Source organism: Aegilops tauschii, chromosome 1 (assembly GCF_002575655.3).
Source record: "Aegilops tauschii subsp. strangulata cultivar AL8/78 chromosome 1, Aet v6.0, whole genome shotgun sequence".
NCBI classification, from domain to species: domain Eukaryota; kingdom Viridiplantae; phylum Streptophyta; class Magnoliopsida; order Poales; family Poaceae; genus Aegilops; species Aegilops tauschii.
The window spans coordinates 447,216,191-447,237,252 of NC_053035.3; the positions used below are offsets into that span (position 1 = coordinate 447,216,191).

Here is a 21,062-nt window from a genome sequence, read left to right on the forward strand (position 1 = left end):
CCTGCTCTAACCTTGGCTGGAAATCTCCTGTCACCTATTGTAATCCACAAACAAAATGCTAGACCTACAGATTTCTTACGGACTAGTGGATTTTTTTTAGCGAGACTGGCATGTGGGTCCCGCATGTCATAATGCTCAACTTAATGGTCAATCTAACAGAGTTGACTATTGTGCCACGTCAGTCCTGACAGGTGGGCCAGTCCTGTCATAATCGCGACCAAATTTGGCTGAACCAGTAACTAGTGGAAAGTGGAAACTGGTATAGTGTTTTTCAACATATTACCCTCAGTAGTAGGCATCAGTCAAACATAATGTGATAGGTTTTTGAAACCCTAACCCGAATTGTGGTGGTTTTTTATAGTTACTTCCTAAAATTTCATTGTCTTGCCCTATTGTAGGGATCACGTGGGCCGAGAGTTGACTTGCATTCCAATTGGTGAATGTGGATTGGATCGTCGGTGCTTTGAGCAGCCAGACAAAATGAAATAGGAGAAGGTTTTTTTTAATGAAATGAAATAGGAGAAGAGTCGGAAAAACAAAAGCTTGCACACCATGTTGGAGTGAAATGACACGTCACTAGCTGCATCTGCGCTGAGCGCAGCTTGCATAGGGTATCAAACTCTTCCTTCTTTTTTGAGTGGATATTGACATCAATTCTCTTACCACACGGTGCAAGACACCGGCTCAGAGCTACCTTATAAATATACAAGGTCGTGACAGGTGTGCAAGTAATTTGCATCACAAGAAAATACTGCTCATTCTACATCTAAGCTCTCATGCTATGATTTCAAATCAAGGACTCCCCTCCAATTAGTGGATTGTCATCCTTGCATTTGCATCCCCTATCTTCTGCCATCTCGCAGCCATGCTCGGCTCAAAGTTACTGGAAATAAAATATCCATACAACACTCTGATAAAGAAACATTGTCGTCACTGAACTAACAGTTGTACATCATCACATGAGAAATGAGAGAATTGTAATCATACCCTCCACATTGGGAATTTAAGAAACGTTATTCATATCAGCTTTTTAACTAATCGTCACATTTATGGTTTGTCCAGATTAACACTTGTTTGCCTTGCAATACTCGCATGCTTGTAGTATTGACACCCTCGGTCAGGGTTGACAAGATGCCGAGAGCACAAAGAGTGCATGACTGATGATCATGGTTGACGCCCTACCAACAAATAACATAAATCATGTCAAATGAAATGGTGCCTAGCCTTACATCATCGGTAGATCACGGTCGCGACTGCTACCTTCCATCATGTGGAAGTTATTGTTAGCATTGCCTCTGGTTTGATCGTCGCGCTCCAACTCGAGGCAGTATTGCAGTTGGGCAGCCACATCCGTCATTGTGGGTCGTTGTGCGGCGTCATCCTCGGTGCACTTGAGCGCTAGGTCCACGGCTGTCCACATGCCGTTCACATTGAAGTCACCTTGCATTCGGCCATCCACCACTTCCTCGATGTTGCCTCCCGAAAGGTGAAGTCGTGCCCATTGGACGATATGGATGACCTCTATAGATTCAAGGATGGTGGGTTGTCGTGTGATTACCTCCAGTAACACGACACCGAAGCTATATATGTCGCTCTTTTCATTCAGTTGCAGGGCCGCTGCATACCTGTGTATGTACATACAATAAGCATGGGATGCATTTGCATCACAATTCATTGAGTCAGTCACAACAAAGATATACTAATCGAAATGGTTGGCAAGCAGGCAACCAAAATATTAATAAGTTAGGTATCAGTGTTTACTCAGGGGCAAGGTAGCCTCTTGTGCCAATCACCTGCATGATAGATATATGTGTATCATCTTCTTTACTGAAAGCATTCATCAAGCCAAAGTCAGCAACTTTGGCCTCAAGGTTTCTATTCATTAGGATGTTTGATGTCTTCACATCACCATGCACGAAGGGCGGGCTGCATGACTTGTGCAAATACTCAAGCCCTGCGTGCACATCATATCTGACAGAGATGATATATCAGTCACACATCAACATATGTTAAATTCTAGCAAAGCATAGAGATCGGCAATAACAAAAGGAAGAACATACTCCAGATTAAAGTATACCTTGTGCGGATTGTAGTGCGATGCAGAGCCTTTGTCTCCAGGTTAGGGATACATCCTTGTTGTTTTCTCCTGTTAAATTTTGTCTGACGTTAGTAGTGTGTAACATAAGACAGAAATACCATATGCTCTTCTTACAGACGGACTAGAACATCTCTGAGTTTACCTTCCAGATTTCCTTGAGACATATGCTCGTAGACAAGAGCCAAATATATCCCATCCTTGCAATAACCAACTAATGATACAAGATTCTTGTGATGGATCTTCGTTATTGTCTAAGCTTGAGCAAGAATAGGAAGAAAAATGTCAAAGTTTCCAAAATTGGCTTATTAAATTTAGTTGACTAATATGTCGATACACCATGTTGTAGTTATAGTTGATAATACTTTACCTCTGTCAAGAACTCTCTTACATCTTTACTGGATGATTGAGACCGCAACTTGACTGCAACTTGGGTACCATCCAGCAAGAAGCCATCATAAACAGTTCCAAACCCTCCTTGACCGAGCACTATCCTGAAGTTGTCCGTTATGGTCTCTAGTTCCTTGTACGTGAATCGGTGGTTGTCCATGTGTTGGCGGTCTTGTCGTTTGCCGCTCTTTGTAGATCCTTCAAAATTCAAGAACCAAACTAGTATTACCCATTGTTGCTTGCTTTGGTGCAGTAATGCAGAACTATTGATGTAGTGTTGTCGATGTGTTTCACCTTTCTTTTTTCTCATCATGAGAATCAGAAGTACTACAAGTGCTCCAATCACAGCAACTGCAACTATCGAAACAACAATCTTAGAATTGTTTTTCCTTTTTGTTGGCTGGCAAGAGCTGTTGTTGATGCAAAGGTTTGGGTTTTTGTTGTAACTATCGAAAAGAAGAGACCATTAGCAATTTTGACTAGGCAAATATAAAAGCAACGACCAGAGAACTAAATGGCGGTGCAGATATATGCAAGATATGATGGATTAACCTTAGAGTTAGGGTGCCATCTTGACTTCTCTTTAGAAGCCCGGAGGGGATGGATCCATTAAGTTGGTTACCAGTCAAATCTCTAGATAGACCAAATAGTGTTGGCATGAGAACATTGGTAGCAAAATAGATATTAGCTATTAAGGATAGCATATAATTCAAAGTTGCTTACAACAACACAAGAGAGGGTAGCTGTGCAAGAACATTAGGAATTGATCATGTCAGTTTGTTGTATGATAGATCCCTGAAATAAGGTGTCAAAGCATACAAATATGTGAATTTCTTCCCTAGGAAAATTACTATGAAAATGGATACAACTTTCCTACTTACAAAGATTGGATGTCTTCGAGATCGCCAAAATAAGATGATATATCACCACTCAAACCGCCCGATGACATATTTCTGTAAGAAGACGCGATGGTTCAGACGACATGAGTGTCTTTCCTCACTTTTAAACAGATTTCTTGTGTGTGGCCGCAAGTTAAATTCAAACTTACATGCTTGTGATTCGTGGGTGCCCGAGATAATATAGCTGCAGGTCAACCTATCCCACGCAAAAGTTTTCGGAGCGCATGGGTCACCCATCCAATTGTTCTTCATCCGATAGTTAGCCTTGATTGTGTTGATCGCGGATACTTTTTTCCCCAAGGTAACAAACAAGACAAAGAAGTGTGGTAGTCAGAGATGACGCGCGCATGTCTATCTGCTTCGAGGAAAGTCTACTAATCAACCGACATGGATCTCGAGTATCGATTAAATAATGTGCCATAATTATTTACCATCCTGAGTGTCGGTGCCGACGTTTTCTGTAGAGATGACGGAGAAATACTCGAAGTCATTGATGATGGGCGGCAGTGTCGAGTTGGCCGTGGCAATCAAGGTGATGTTGTACCGGCTTAAGCACTCGTGGGGTTCAAGGTTCGCTAAAGCGTCGGCCACAAGGTACTCAGGCGTGTGCGGAAGCTTGGTCCGCCAGTCGTTGACGATGACGTTGAACTGTCGCACGGCACTACCTTTGCCGGCCAGGATCTGCAGCTCGGCGGTGTACAAGATGGAAATGCATCTATAACGGGCATTACTTGCTCTCGTTAGTGTCTAGTGCTATTATATTGTAGTAGGAACGTTTGGGTACATATTACCTCCTTTCCGGTTTCTAAGGTTTGCGTGTATCTCTAGGTTGACAAATAAATCAACGTAATACAAGTTATATATATCATTAGAAACTTCAAATCTTATACTTTCTAGTGGTATACTTTTTAGACTAGACAACTCATCTTATGTTGGTCAAATTATAAATCTAGAAGTATGTACGTGCAAGCCTTATAAACCGGAAAGAAGGTAGTTGTTGTGAAGATGTGGTACTAGTATAAAAGATGTGTAGTGTAGTGTACCCAGGCCTTCGGTCCATGTGGTCCAGCTCCGTCTCCCACGACACCTCGACGGTCTTGGACTTGGAGCTGTTAAATGTTGTGATGGCAGTCTGCATCACGGCGGACGGCGCATGGAGAAGGAGGTCGCCGATATTCTCATGGACCTTCTCCTTTGTTGAGATGTCCAACCACCACTGCGGGTTACTCCACGGTAACCACATTCGGTCGTACGGGTCGTCTGGGTACCTGACCACAAGACACGTTTTGCATGTACAGTGATTGATAAGACTATCTTATTTTATGTCTGCAACGTAATCTAGAGAAATCAATAAAAAAATTACAATGATTATTTCTTGGTAAATGTTTCCTTACGGCTGGCCAGCGGATCGGCCGGTCCCTCGCGCTGTCTGATGTGGCCAGATCATGTGGCTCGCAGTGCGCCCCGCACCCAGCCACCTTATCCCTTATCCCTTCCCGAGAGAGATTTTGTGATCACATGCGAGCTCCTTTACTCCCTTGAATGACCTCTCCTCCCCCCGTCCTTCTCTCTCGTCCGTGGATGGCGACCACCGGCCGTTGCCGTTGGGGCGAAACACCTGATGCTACGAGCAAGTCCTTCTTCTAGCGCTGCTACGAGCATCTCGTCTCCCAGCACCCGAAGTTGCTCATCACCGCCGTGGAGAGACGACCCCCCCCCCCTCTCCCGCACGCCCCGCGGATGTTGCATGGGTTGGCTGGTAGTGTCGCATTGCTGGGAAGGCTCATGCGTCGGTGTTGCAAGTGGAGGTGCCGGTGGCCACGGGGCTGCTGCCGGACGGTGATGGGGAGCCATTTTTTCTGGAATCAGAGGTGACTGGTGTTGCAACCGGTGACCAAAAAAAGCTACAACCGGCGAAGACAAAAGTTTCAACGTGAGAAGTTGAAAAGTTGAGGTTGGCTGCTGTGCAAACACCTAAAGCTACAACCGGTGATCGATAAAGTTACAACCGACATCACCAAAAGTCGAAGACGGCGGAATTTGAGGGGCCGGCCATTGTGTAACCATGAATGCTGCAGCCCGTGACGAAAAAAGCTTCAACCATCAACGGAAAAAGTTTCAACCATAGACGGCGAAAGCTATGGACGACGGCGAAAAGCTGCAACCATCAGCATGGTGGAGTGCTGAGATGAACAAGTCGCACCGGGGGTACAACGGCGGCCGTGGTGAACTACAACCTTGGGGCCGGTGGGATGGTGAACAGCAAGGCCGTCGCCATGTTGGTCATGGTGCTGCAACCGCAGGGGCAAGGCGTGGCGCCGAAAGTCGCGGGACGCACGCGGCGAGCCACCGATGGATTAGAGTAATAGGGGCAGCAGCCTGTCGCTCAAAGTCAACGAGCGCTCCGTGTGTGTTTTTTTGGACGAAGGGAAAATCGATGGGGAAGAAACATAAAGATCATATGGCTGAAAATGGAGCGCATCTGACGGCTAGGTACCGACCGGATGAAAGTTGGTCGGCTGGTCGTTGTCCTTATTTCTTAATACCATCTCTAATAATTAGACATTTCAAAATATGTGGCGATACATGTTGTTGCTAAAAGATCATATATTAATTAAGAGATGGTAAGTCTTCCTTTTTAGGTTGTCTTCCCTCCTTCTCAGAAGATATCCGACGTAACACTTCTAAGATAGCATCATTATCATTATACATGCCCTTGTAAAGTCATTTTTATTTCATAGGATAGAAATATCATAAGAATAGAAAAATCATAGTAAGTGAGATGTATCTTAACGCCTATAAGAAAAAAGATGTCATTGAATGCATAGGATAGGAATTTTTTATTGAATTTATGCTAAACTTTTTCTTTGAATTATGTGCTGGAATTTTGTCTATTTTGGTCCTAGCCGAATAGCAGTTTCAGAAATTCCTAATAAATCCTAGAGGCCCACGCAGCCCATTCGTGCAAGGCAAGAGGTGGAACTAAAGTTTAGTCCCACATTGCTAGTTTAGAGGGAGTTGGACCTTTTTATAAGGGAGGCTCTTTCTCCACATGTATGAGGATGAGAACAAGAGAGACATCCACGCGCGTTCCTCCTCCGCAGCCCGCCACGACGCGCCGCGGGTTGCGGGAATGAGCCGAGCCGATGTCTAAATTGTCCCGTATGTGTTCATATATGCAGATGTTATTTACCTTCTCTCTGTCAGATCGCATGACTAGTTTTATCACTGTTATAAAAGTCATGCTTTATCTAATATTTCTGTTAATAAAATCATTTGGTAAATTGCTCATATTTCCAACAATCCAAAAACCTTATTATAGGCAATTTACTCTAAGTGGTTTTGCTGCTTCCATGAGACCTCCTATGTTTGAGGGTATCCACTATAAGAGGTGGCGTGTGAGAGCAGTCTTATGGTTTCAAACCATGAGTTGCTATGACGCCACTCTTGGCAAACCTGAAGGGGAGCATGATGCCCAACAGGAACAAGCTTTTCAGAAAATGGATACTCTGTTTAAGGCTGCTCTCTTGAGTGTTCTTGGTGAGAACATAGTTGATGCGTATGCGTCAATTGACAATGGAAAAGATATGTGGGACGCACTCGAGGCCAAGTTTGGGGTTTCGGATGCTGGCACTGAGCTGTACATCATGGAGCAATTCTATAATTACAGGATGACTAAAGAGTGCTCCATGGTTGAGCAAGCTCATGAGATACAGTCATTTGCTAGAGAACTTGAGCACTTAAATTGTATGCTACCGGACAAGTTTGTTGCCGGAGGTATCATCACTAAGCTTCCTCCTTCATGGAGGAACTTTGCTACCTTACTGAAGCATAAGAGACAGGAGTTTTCCGTTTCGGATCTCATTGGTACTCTTGATGTGGAAGAAAATGTGAGAGGAAAGGACACACGTACTCGAGGTATTGAGGGAGGATCTAGTGCCAATCTGGTACAGAAGCAGAACTTCCAGCCCCACAAGTTCAAGAACAAAGGCAAGTTTGATGGTAAAGCAAAGTTTGATGGGAAGAACAAGGCTGTGTAGCACAAGAACTTCAAGAAGAAGAATGACAAGAAGAAAGGTGTTTGTCATGTGTGTGGGGATCCTGATCATTGGGCTCCTAGTTGCCCTAATCGCTATGACAAGCGTGATCCTGGGAAAGGCGGCAAGATCGCTAATGTTGTCATTGGAGACACTGACATGAAGGATGCTGGGTATGGTATATTTCCCACTATTCTTTCAGTATGTCATTCTCCTGATTGGTTGATTGATACGGGTGCTAATGTGCATGTATGCGGTGATATTTCCATGTTTTGGTCTTAACAGACCGCAGGGAGCTCAACCGTGCTGATGGGCAACGGTTCAAGTGCTTCTGTTCGTGGTGTTGGCACGGTCGATCTGAAGTTTACTTCGGGGAAGATCGTGCGGCTGAAGAACGTGCATTATGTCCCCTCGGTCAATAAAAATCTTGTTAGCGGATCTCTTCTGTGTAGAGATGGCTATAAGCTTGTCTTTGAGTCCAATAAATTTGTAATATCCAAGTATGAACCTTTGTTGGTAAAGGCTATGAGTCAGGAGGCCTGTTTCGTTTATCCTTATCAGACGTTTGCAATAAAGTTGTTAATCATATTTGCAACAATAGTGAATCAAATGTGTGGCATTCACGTCTTTGTCATGTTAACTTTGGTTGCATGTCGCGACTAGCGAAGTTGAACTTAATCCCTAGTTTCACCACTGTCAAGGGATCCAAGTGTCAAGTGTGTGTGCAAGCTAAGCAACCTCGTAAGTCTCACACGACTGCGGAAACGAGAAATCTTGCACCACTCGAGCTCATACATTCAGATCTATGTGAAATGAGTGGTGTTTTGACAAAAGGTGAAAAGAAATATTTCATGACGTTAATTGACGACTCCACTAGATACTGCCGTGTGTATCTTCTGAAATCTAATGATGAGGCTTTGAACTTTTTCAAGATCTATAAAACTGAAGTGGAAAACCAACTTGACTGGAAAATCAAGAGGCTTGGGTCCGACCGTGGTGGAGAGTATTTTTCCAATGATTTTGATGCTTTTTGTGCGGAACAGGGTATAATCCATGAGAGGACGCCTCCCTATTCACCTCAGCCAAATGGGGTGGCTGAAAGAAAGAACCGTACTCTAACAGATTTGGTTAACGCCATGTTAGACACGTCGGGTCTCTCCAAGGCATGATGGGGGGAGGCGATATTGACTGCATGTCATGTCCTAAACCGAGTTCCCACAAAGAATAAAGAGATAACTCCATTCGAGGAATGGGAGAAGAAAAGATTAAAACTCTCTTATCTATGAACATGGGGTTGTTTGGCTAAATTCAATGTGCCAATTCCAAAGAAGCGCAAGCTTGGACCAAAGACCGTGGATTGTGTTTTCCTGGGACATGCTTTTCATAGCATTGGTTATAGATTCTTGGTTGTAAAATCTGAGGTACCTGACATGCATGTCGGTACGATCATGGAGTCGAATGATGCGACTTTCTTTGAAGATATCTTTCCCATGAAGGATATGACTACCTCATCTACTCAGGAGATGCCTAGTTCATCGAATCAGGAACCAGTTACAATTACCAAACCTGCCATTTCTATGGAACACTTTGAAAATCCTGTGGAGGAGAACAATGAAGTTCCTACTAGGAGCAAGAGACAGAGGACTTCAAAGTCCTTTGATGATGATTTTCTTGTGTATCTCATAGATGACACTCCCAGTTCTATTTGAGAGGCCTATGCATCTGAAGATGCTGACTACTGGAAGGAAGCGGTTCATAGTGAGATGGATTCCATCTTGGCCAATGAAACTTGGGAGATAACTGATTGTCCTTATGGGTGCAAACCTATAGGATGCAAATGGGTATTCAAGAAGAAGCTTAGGCCTGATGGTACTATTGAAAAGTACAAGGCTCGGCTCGTAGCTAAGGGTTATACCCAAAAGGAAGGTGAAGACTTCTTTGATACTTACTCACATGTGCTCGACTGACCACTATTCGAGTTCTACTTTCACTAGCTGCCTCACATGGTCTTCTCGTTTATCAAATGGATGTTAAGACTGCTTTCCTAAATGGAGAGTTGGACGAGGAAATTTATATGGAACAACCAGATGGGTTTGTACTAGATGGTCAGGAAGGAAAAGTGTGCAAGTTGCTGAAGTCTTTGTATGGACTCAAGCAAGCACCCAAACAGTGGCATGAGAAGTTTGAAAGAACTTTAACAGCTGCAGGCTTTGTTGTGAACGAAGCTGACAAATGTGTGTACTATCGCCATGGTGGGGGCGAGGGAGTTATCCTTTGCTTGTATGTTGATGACATACTAATTTTCGGAACAAATCTGAATGTTATTAAGGAGGTCAAGGATTTCCTATCTCGCTGTTTTGAGATGAAGGATTTAGGAGTGGCAGATGTCATTCTGAACATCAAGTTGTTCAGAGACGATGATGGTGGGATTACATTGCTTCAATCTCACTATGTGGAAAAGATCTTGAGTCGCTTTGGCTATAGTGTGTTACTTCGAAAGAATCAAAGAATTGCTAGAGATCAATTGAAATATTCTCAGATTATTGGCTCGTTTATGTACTTAGCCAGTTCTACAAGATCTGACATCTCTTTTGCTGTTAGCAAACGGAGTCGGTTTGTCTTAAAACCAGGAGATGTGCATTGGAAAGCTCTAGAGAGAGTTTTGCGTTATTTGAAAGGCACTGCGAATTATGGAATTCACTACACGGGGCACCCAAAGGTGCTTGAAGGGTATAGTGACTCAAACTGGATCTCAGATGCTGATGAGATAAAGGCCACGAGCGGATATGTATTCACTCATGGAGGTGGCGCTGTTTCTTGGAAGTCTTGCAAGCAGACCATCTTAACGAGGTCAACAATGGAAGCAGAACTCACAACACTAGATACAGCTACGGTCGAAGCAGATTGGCTTCATCGGCTCTTGAATGACTTGCCGGTTGTTGAGAAACCTGTACCGGGTATCCTATGAACTGCGACAATCAAACTGTGATCACGAAAGTGAGCAGCTCAAAGGATAACATGAAGCCATCAAGACACGTTCAAAGAAGGTTAAAGTCTGTCAGGAAAATGAGAAACTCCGGAGTTATTGCATTGGATTATATCCAAACGTCTAAAAATCTGGCAGATCCTTTCACTAAGGGTCTATCACGTAATGTGATAGATAATGCATCGAGGGAGATGGGTATGAGACCTACAATATGAGTTGTTCACAGTGGTAACCTAGTCTTTGTGATCGGAGATCCCGTGAATCAGATGTGGAAGACAAGTTGTTGGTCAACTGAGAGGAGAGTATCCTTACTATTAATACCACTCCATGAAGATGCAATACTCTCCTAATCTGCATGGCAGGTTGATGTATATCTTAATGTGTTCTAAGTGGCTCATTGAAGCAGAGATGTCGTCCTGCAGAACATCTTTTGAAGAACACACCTATATGAGTCTGATTGTTAAACGCCACAATCTATGAGAGTAGTGTTCTATCTAGTAAACTCATGAAAGGTCTCGGAGTATGACGCATAAGCTCCATCCGCGGGGAAGACCCACGGTAGCCACGTATCGGTCAAGGTTTTATGTGAAGCTAGATTCGCAGAAAACTTGCAGTTCAAGGCCCAGTCCACTTTTCAAGTTGTTTACTAGTGTAGCATAGAGTTCTAGGTGGAAGTTCAACTTAACAGTCTCCACTGCAGTACCGGTATATAAAACAGTGTTTTGGAACCAAAGGCAAATTTTGTGTGCCTCTGGCATCTGGTGGGGGATTGCTGGAATTTTGTCTATTTTGGGCCTAGCCCAATAGCAGTTTTAGAAATTCCTAATAAATCCTAGAGGCCCACGCAGCCCATTCGTGCAACGCAAGAGGTGGAACTAAAGTTCAGTCCCACATGGCTAGTTTAGAGGGAGTTGGACCTCTTTATAAGGGAGGCTCTTTCTCCACATGTATGAGGATGAGAACAAGATAGACATCCACGCGCGCTCCTCCGCCGCCCGCCTCGCCACGCCTCGCCACGACGCGCCGCGGGAATGAGCCGAGCCGATGTCTAAATTTTTGCCACGCACGACGGGTATACGGAAGGTCATGCGGAAGCTGAAACGTTTTTGCTGTAGTGGAGATTGAATACGAACGGCGCACCTCTTCGCCTGCTGCTTGTTCGTTTCGTCTCCCTCATTCCCTTCAGCTCCCGGCGCAGCCTCGTGCCTCCTTCTCTTGCGTCTATAAAAGGGAGGTCGCTCTTCTCAGAGAGACGCACCAGAACTTCTTCTTCCTCTCGCCACGGGTTCCAATCTCTGAGCTGTTGCTGTCTTCCTCATCCCGGCTTGCGGCATGCATCGCGAGTTGGGACAGTAGGCCTCCGAAACCGCACCTCTTTGAGTCCTGTACGAGAAGGGTGATAAGGTTTTTGGGAGCGCTCAGCGCGACTACTGACTTCTTCGTCACGGAGCCCCGGACTCCGACGACTTCTTCCCCGACGTCGACAACCTCCTCGACGACATGGCCGGCGAGGACACCGACCCCAAGTCCAGTGCTACTGCTGCAGCTGTCTCGTATGTGTTCTTGTCCTGTCTGTTCGAGGTCCTGCCACAGTTCCTTGTTCTGTTGTTTGCCCTAGATATGTTAGGTTCTACTTCATATATGAAACTTGCCCTACTGTCTGCTCTAGATAAACTTGGTTACAGTTCATATATGCAGATGTTATTTACCTTCTCTCTGTCAGATCGCATGACTAGTTTTATCACTGTTATATTAGTCATGCTTTATCTAATATTTCTGTTAATAAAATCATTTGGTAAATTTCTCATATTTCCAACATTATGAAGGATTCATTCTTATCCTACATAGGAATGGAAATCCACTCCTACAAATCAAAAGACTCCTAAAAAATTCTTTTAAAATCCTATGCATAGAATTCCTACAAAATTTCTATGAACGCTTAATAAGACCAAAAAGAACAATCATTTTCGCTGCCACCTACCATGGCAAAGATGTGTACGTACCTAATTGCGAAGTTGCCCGTGTAGCCTATGTTGCGTCTGTCAATCAGGACCAGCTCCTGCGTCGCGTTCACTTGCGGATACATCCTGTTCTCCAGAGGCCTTAGAGCCAGCGAGGAGATAAACGGCGTCCCAGAGCCGATGTTCACCAGGGAAACCTGCACCGACTGTCCGGAATCACGGCGATGGCCTCAGCCAGTACCGGTGTCTCGGCTCTCGAGATGTTCACCGTCCGCCAGAAGTTGACGCCGAGGTAGAGATCGAAGATGGGGAGCTTGGCGAGCCCATCGTAGTTGTTGTACCTGAACAAGGCCCGTAGCAGGTACTTGGACCCCGGTACGAGGGACGGCAGGGTGTAGCAGCCGCGGCCCGTGTCTGGGAAGCCGCGCACGGTGTGGTAGCTCCTGGCGAGCACGGGCTGCGGCTTCATGTACTCGGCCGAGATGTTGTAGTTGTAGCTGGCGTCTGTGAAGCCGGCGTCCGACGTGGTAGGTATCTTGGTGATGGAGTCCGTGTAGCTGCTCTGCTCCTGTAGGCCGCAGTCTATGGTGATGAAACCTGCATTGCTCAATGCGAGCACGAATGTGAGCTTGACAAAAACAACCAACACTACGTACTCTGGAAATAACTCTCGTTGGGGGATGGCGGTTCCTGAGGCGACCGTGGTGGCGATTGCGGGGGCGGCTGCCTCCGTCCGCGCGGGCTCCGCCGCCTCTCCCGCCGGCCCTCACCGCCCTTCCTCTGCTCCGTCGCCCCCCTTCTCCTCGCTCTGTCTCGCAGTCCCCCCCTCCTCCGCCTCCGTCCGCCGCCGCTGGCACCGCAGTGGTGCGCGCCGGCTGCTGGACGGATTGGGCTGCCGAGGAGGACCGGCTGGAGGCTGAGGCCGCGGCCGCTGGCCTCCCCCGGCGCACGCGTCCCTTCGGCGACCGACTGGCGGAGGCGGTCGAGTCCATCGTGGTCGATTCTCCGGTGGCCTCTTCTTCCCCCTCCCTCCCCTTCCCTTGCGGGTGCGGCCGGACGCCCACCACGCACCACCTTCCCCACCACCGCAGGGCGCCGGCCATGAGGCCGGACGTCGTGGCCGTGAGGCCCGAGCTTGCGCTTCGGGGGTGGCCGGTCGGTCGAGTTGGGTCGGGCGGCGACGTCGTGGCGGCACTCCTCACCGGCATTTCCGATGGTGTCGACCTTCCCGGTGCCTGGTTCTCTTGCTGTTCGTCCGGCGGCGCCTGGAGTTGTCATCCGGACTCCCAAGTACCGGCCTTTCCGGCCGTCCGCGGCGTCGCCGGGCGGCGCCCTACCGGCGGCAGCGGTGCAGGATCAATCGGGGGAAACCCTAACCCCTCATCCTCCTCGGTCGGGACGTGGGCTGGGTCTGCCTGGGCCCGCTAGGCCGTTGGGAGGGAGAGGCGATCCTGGGCCCTCCCAGGCTTCCCCGGCTGGGCCTGCTTGAGCTGGGCCACCCCCGCTCTTGCCGTCTGCGGCCCACGCCCTTTTAGGCCTCGCCCCCTCCCGCCCGTTAGGGTTCGATTCCATTCGCCCCCTCCCCGCACCAGCTCTCCTCCCCTCGACGCCGCCGCCACCCTCCTTCCCCCCCTCCCCGCGCCTCCCGCTCCCCCTGCCCCTCCGCCCGCCATGGCTTGGGAGCCTGGTAACGGGGCCCCACGGCCCAAGCGGCGCACCGAGGGTCGGGATGGCTTGGCCACCCAGGCTTCGCGTCGGCCGTCCCCGGATGGGGCGCGCCGGGAGTCCGAGCTGCGCGATCCCATGCTTAAGGGCAAGGGGTCCGCTTCGGAGGCTGGGGCCGGGTGGCGTAGCTCCCGCCAGCAGGAGCGCTCCCCGGAGCAATGGCGCGGTCGCGGCCGGGACCGCTGGTCCCCTCCACATCGCTCCCGCTCGCCGGCTCGGTCGGGCCGCTCCGACACGTCCCCCCTCGACGCTATGATCCCCCCCCGGTCGGCAGGCGCAATTTCCCCCGACCGGTCCCAACAATCGCAACGGTCGGGGTGCCTTTGCTAAGAAGAAGAAGAAGCGCATGGCGCAACAGCAAGCCGCGGCCGCGTCCGCTCCGGCATCCTCCATCTCCAACCCCTCCACCGTGCCCACGGCGGTGGCACCCCGGCCACCCGCCCCGGCGGTGACTTGCTTCAATTGTTGCTTGGAGGGACATTGCCAGGTGGACTGCACGCAGCCCCCCGCGTGCTACAAGTGCAAGCGCTCCGATCACCCCGCCACTCTTTGTCCGGACCATCCGGCCCCCGGGGTGGTCGGACTCTTCGGCTACGCTCTGGATGACTTGGGCTTCTTTCAGATGGATCTTCCAGTGCCTGCTGCCTCGTCCTCCCTGACCGCCCTCATCACGGTCCTCGACGGCAAGACGGCTTCCCCAGCGATCATCTCCGAGGAGCTCCGCCACCTGTTCAAGCCGGATTAGTATTGGGAGGTCGCTCCTATCTCCGATCAGGAGTTCACTGCCGTATTCCCGGACCCCATCAACTCAAGGTTCGCATCTCGGTGCCTTTGGTGGATCCTCTCGCCGTGGCCTCCCTGTCCTCTTTGTGGGTTCATATCCGCGGGCTGCCCCCCCATTGCTCGTGTGGAGGGTGCCATCCGGGGCATGTCCCGGCTCCTGGGAAAGATTGTGTCGGTGGACGCTCTCTTGCTACTTAAGAGGCCGGCCGTTCTTGTTCAGCTCAAGACCCTGAATCCCTCCAAGCTTCAGACAACACTGCGGATGTTATTCAACGATGCGGGCTATGACCTCCACATTCCGGTCGAAGACGAGCTCTCCACTTCTCCCGCCGGTCGTGATGATGGCTCGGACCCGGAGGTGGACCCGGACCATGAGGGGGCTGGCGGCCCTTCCTCTGGCTGTGATCGGCCCCACCGTCCGTGCAGTCGCTCCACTGGCCCCGGGCGTTCAGACGACGACCATGATCCCTCGCCTTAGGCCGGCGCGGTCGCACCCCCTCCCAGCGCCAAGCAGCTCGCCCTCGACTCCCACACGGCTGGGCCTGGGGCGGAGGAGGAGGACCTGGAGGCGATCACCGCTATGCTCGACGAGGCGGCGACCCTTCCCCCTGGCGCTGTCATCCCGATCTTCATAGAGGCGCAAGTCTCCTCTCCGGACGGCGGCATCAGCGACACGAGCAGCGTGGGCATGGAGGCCCTACCCGCGTCCTCGCCTCGTCCCACCTCCCTGGCCCCGATGCTGGATCTCCCCGCCGGCGTGACCCTGCCACCTTTGGCCCTGCCCGAGCCGACGAAGCCCGCACCAGCCGCGGCTGCTGCGGATGCTGCTGCTCTGCCTCGCCCCTCCGCGGCCAAGATGCGCCCTCACTCAGCCTCGACCCCAGCATCATCAGCGTGGAAGAGCGTGCGACTCGGCTCGGTGTCGCGTTTGGATGGGGCCTCGCCCAATGGTGTGGAGAAGGCGTCACGCCGTGCGGCGGCGCGAAACCTTGATGCAGGTCCGTCCTCCCAACCGCCCTCCCCCCCTGCTTCATGCGATGATGATTATGATGATATTGGTGACAATTCCTTTTCGGTCCTCGCGGGAGTTCCTTTGGGTCACCTTGCGAAGGTGGCAGCTAACTCGGCTATTGTTTTCCGTGGGGAGAAGGGTCCTGCTTTAGAGCAGATCGCGTCCCTCCAGGCCAAGGAGGTCCTGGAGAGCCGTCTCGCGGCCGCTAGGGATCGTGAGGCGGTAGCAGGAGACGAGGAAGCACCTCCGACCCCCCGTCCGATTGGCAGAAGGGGCCACCCTGACCTGGCCCCTGATGAGATTCGCGGTAGGACCCATTCGCGCACAGAGAGGACCCCCTAGGCAAGTAGTCATGTGGGCTCTGTTCTGGAACCTGCGGGGTTTCGACCATGATGGCCACCGTAGGCAGTTGATCGAATATATGCGTGATGAATCTGTGGATGTTGTCGCGATCCAAGAAACAATGAGGGTAGATTTCTCCCTTGCCGAGCTTGAGCGCCTTAGTCGACACTTATTCGCATGGCATTGGTTGCCATCTATTGGAGTGGCGGGTCACTCCGGTGGCATCCTTCTAGGTGTCAAGGATGCTACCTTTGAGGTGGGATCCATGGACCGTGGATCCCACTTCGTCGGCATGGAGGTTTGGGAGGGTGATGTGAACTTCAAGTGGGAGATCATTGTGGTCTACGGCCCAGCCGACCATGGTCGCTCGGCCGCTTTCTTGGCTGAGCTCCACACCAAGATAGCCTCTGCTACCCTCCCGGTGGTGATGGGGGGATTTCAACCTCCTCCGCTCTGCCGCTGAGAAGAGTAACTCGCGTGTCGATCTTGCTGAGATACGGTGATTTAACGATTGGGTGGCTGACCTAGGCCTTCTGGAGCTTGATAGGGTCGGGGCGAGATTCACCTGGACTAATAGACAGGTTGCCCCGACCCTTAGTGTGCTTGACCAAGTATTCGTCACCCCTGACTGGGAGCTTCGGTTCCCTTTGGCCTCTCTTCAGGCTATTATGCGCATCGGGTCCGACCATGTGCCCATACTCTTGTCCTCCAGGGATGAGAGACCCCGCCCCCCCCCCTCGGTTTTGGTTCGAGGCGTTTTGGCTCCGGCAGCCAGGCTTTCTGGCGGCCGTCCAGGCTCATTGGGCCTCGGCGCTGAATGAGCCCCATAGGTAGATGTCTATCCTGGACGAGTGGCATCACTTGTCTAAGCGGTCCAGACAATTCATGAAGGGTTGGGGAGCCAATATAGGGCGGGATCTTCGGATCCAGAAGGCATCCCTTCTTGAGGAGATTCACTCCCTTGACCTTCGTGCAGACATAGCAGGTATTTCCGCAGAAGAATGGGCTCATAGATATAATCTGGAAGACTCTCTCATGGACATCTACTCAAAAGAAGAGGAGTATTGGCGCCAGCGAGGTTCTATGAACTGGGTGCTGTTTGGTGACGCCAACACTGCCTGCTTCCAGACCATCGCTAATGGCCGTCGGAGACGCTGTTTCATTCCCCTATTATCGGAAGGAGGTCAGCTTTTTCAGGACCCCCCAGCGATCCTTTCGCTGGCTGACGACTTTTACAAGTCGCTTTTTGCCGGGCGCCCTCGGGGTGGGATTGCCCTTGCGGACCACATTTGGTCGCCTAATCAGCAAATCTCCCCTGAGGAGAATGTTGCTCTCCTCGCTCCCTTTAGTGCCACGGAGGTTGAGACTTTTGTCAAAGCAATGAACCCGGCCTCAGCCCCAGGCCCCGACGGCCTGCCGGTTCGCTTCTTCCAGGCATTCTGGCCGATGGTCAAGGAGATCATCCTTGACCTGTTCCTCGAGTTTCTCGAGGAACATTGAAGTTTCCCGTCTCAACTACGGGATCATCTCCTTGATCCCAAAGGTTCCTGGAGCAGCTGACATTCGGCAGTTCCGACCCATCACGGTCCTCAATGTGATGTTTCGGATTCTGGCCCTAATCGCCCCACGGATCCATCATCCAAACCAGACGGCCTCCACGAAAGGCCGGTATATTTTGGATGGGATCCTCGTTCTCCACGAGGTCATCCGTGAAGTCAAGAGCAAGCGCCTTCGCGCGGTGTTCTTCAAGATTGACTTCCATAAAGCATACAACACTGTACATTAGTCCTTTCTTCGGGAGGTGATGTTGAAGCGTGGCTTCGATCACCATTGGGTGGCTCAGGTTATGCAGCTGGTTACGAGTGGACACATGGCTGTCAACATAAATGGGAGGTCGGGTCGTACTTCCAGACTGGCCAGGGGTACGGCAAGGCAATCCTATCTCCCCATTTCTATTCAATCTTGTGGTCGACGCTCTAGCTATGATCCTAGACTTGGCCAAGTGGGCGGGCCACATTAGGGGGATTTGCCCCCATCTCGTGGCTAATGGAGGTCTGACCCACCTCCAATATGCGGACGACGCCATTATGATGGTGGAAGGCTCGAACGAGGATATCCGACACCTCAAGTTCCTCCTTCTCTGCTTTCAGGAGATGTCGGGTCTCACGATTAACTTCGCCAAGAGTGAAGTGATGGTTCTTGGGTACTCTGTGGAGGAAGCCCAGCGAATCGCCAATCGCTTGAACTGTTGCTTGGGATCCTTCCCGACTACTTACCTCGGCATGCCGATTAGTGACGCTCCTCTACAGGAAAAAGACTTCCGCCCAATAATTTCCAAGCTCCAACCTAGGATGGAGCCTTGGCAGGGGAGATGGCTTTCCAAGGCCGCTCGAGTGGTTCTGATGAACTCCTCCCTTGTTAGCCTCATGATGTATGTTATGGGATTCTATAGTTTACATGAATCCCTTCATCATGAGGTCACCAAGCTTCTTTCCAGATTCTTCTGGGCTGGAGAGAACAATAAACAGAAGTACCACATGGTTAAGTGGTCTGAGATTTGCAAGCCCAAGGACCAGGGCGACCTCGGGGTCATCTCATCCAAGCAGATGAATATTGCCCTCCTCTCCAAATGGTTGTGGCGCATTCAGACCGGCGATGGTGGGCTGTGGCTCGAGATTATCCGCGCGAAGTACCTACGAGGGCAGCCTCTGGCATTTGCCTCTAGAGCTGGAGGGTCTCAATTCTGGCAATCGGTGATCCAACTGATGCCGGTCTTGCATATTGGGACCTCCATTAAAGTGGGCTATGGGTCCGACACCCTATTCTGGATTGATAGATGGGCCGGGACTCGACCTTTTGCGGAGCGGTTCTACGCTTTATTCTCAATATGTGCCCACCCACAACTCTCGGTGGCCGTGGCTTTGGCTAACATGGGCGCAATTGCCTTCCGCCGTACCTTCGGGGCGGTGGAGCACGCTCAATGGGCGGAGCTGCTCGAGTGTGTTGCCCTCCACACCCCTTCCCTTGAGCCCGACTCGTTGTCTTGGCGACTAGAGCCAAGTGGCCGATTCTCTACTAGATCCCTGTACCAGGCGATTGTGCCCACTCCCGGACCAATTGAACTCTCGGTGTTATGGGAGATCAAACTCCCCATGAAAATCCGCATATTCCTCTGGCAATGGGTCCGAGGCCGACTGCCTTCTGGCACGGAAGTGCGTAAGCGTAATGGCCCTGGGGACGGCATTTGTCCCATTTGCATGTTACCAGAAGACTGCAACCACATCTTCTTCCGGTCCCGGCAGCGCAATTCCTTTGGAGCTGCTTCTGGGAGGTTGTTGGTGCCGTTTGGTGCCACGACAACCTTCCGGACTTGTTCGGGGAGATCCTTAGGCTCCCCAGTCCTAGACGTCCCCCGACCTCGGTGGCTATGGGTACCCTAGCATGGACCCTCCGGTGCATCCGCAATAAACTAGTCATCGAACGCGTGATTCCTTGCCGTGTGACTGATGCAATCTACAAAATGTGTGGCTTCTTACAGCTATGAAGACCGCTTAGCAAGTGGCGCGATCGGAACGTCATCGACAACATCATCACGGCTCTCCTCTCCTCGGCTGCAGCATTAGCTCCGCCACCACCGCCACCCCCTCCTGAGCCGGATTAGCTGCTTTTTTCTCTTTATTTGGGGCTTGTCTTGCTGTGCCCCCAGCGATAATTTGAGACTTGCTTGTACTTTGAATCGACTTGTTGGATGCTCAGTGTTGTTGCTTTATAATATAAAGCGGGGGAAACCCTTTTTTGTAATATGTACGTACTCTACTCTGCATCATATTTCTACCACAAACAAATTAAGCATCCATAATGTTAATAAGTATCAGCTCACCTTCGAGGCTTGGTGCTCGTTGGAAGCGAACTTGAAGCACGCCGGCTATGGCAACGGTGAGGCTGAGCAGGAGCGTCAGCGACGATCGGGCGGCCATTGATGGCTGGCTCATTCTACTACGCGCGCACATGCTGGACATGATATCTCGTGGGCTTGAAGTACTCCGTATTTGTAGCTAGCCTTAACGTAGGTTCACACACTTGCCAGTAGTATAGCAGAGACATCACACATGGCCACCGACCCTGCAAAAGTATCTTTTAGTTGGGCGCGACAACTAAGAGTGCAGTTGGCTTGACTGAGAGTTAGTTTGTCAACTATCTCGCTGGTTGCAAGCTACCAATACTCCAATAGTGCAGACTTAGTCGTTTGTGCACGTTTATTCGATAAAAAAATAAGTAAATGGCGCAGTTGATAATTGATAAGCATTCAGGTCACTAAAGTAGTGATTTAAGAGCATTTAGGTCACTAAAGTAGTGATCTAAATGCTCTTATATTAGTTTACGGAGGGAGTAGTTTACACACACACACACATGCAGCTGAGCTGAACCGATGCAGATGAGAGACACATGCATTTTGCAGTTGAGACGATGCCTAGCTAAGGGCTTCCCCAACAGCTATACGATGTGGTTGAGACATGCGATGAAGTTGAGAAAGACATGCCGCTGAGTGCTGAGACGATGCCCAAGAGGCACAAGCAGGCGAGATATCCGTTTACTCATTCACACTATTTACTCGACTCTTAGGAGGTAAGTGTTTTCTTTGGAGTCGCACCCATGTCAATTGTCTGGGCGGTTGCATGCTACATGTAATTTGCTCTTTGCTGGTTATTGCAAGGTGGTATGCTTATGTTTGGTGTCGAGAGTTGAGTTTGTTCCTAAAAATTAGATGGTGAAGATATATAAATTTGGATTGTCCGTGGACAAGAAGAAGAAGCGCCGGCGAAGAACGAGAA

General features: G+C 50.1%; 1 pseudogene; it reads right to left on the reverse strand.

The window, feature by feature from the left end:
* Nucleotides 1-658: 658 nt before the first annotated feature.
* Nucleotides 659-20,239, reverse strand: LOC109775971 (putative leucine-rich repeat receptor-like serine/threonine-protein kinase At2g19230; annotated as a pseudogene).
* Between the last annotated feature and the right edge of the window lie 823 nt (nucleotides 20,240-21,062).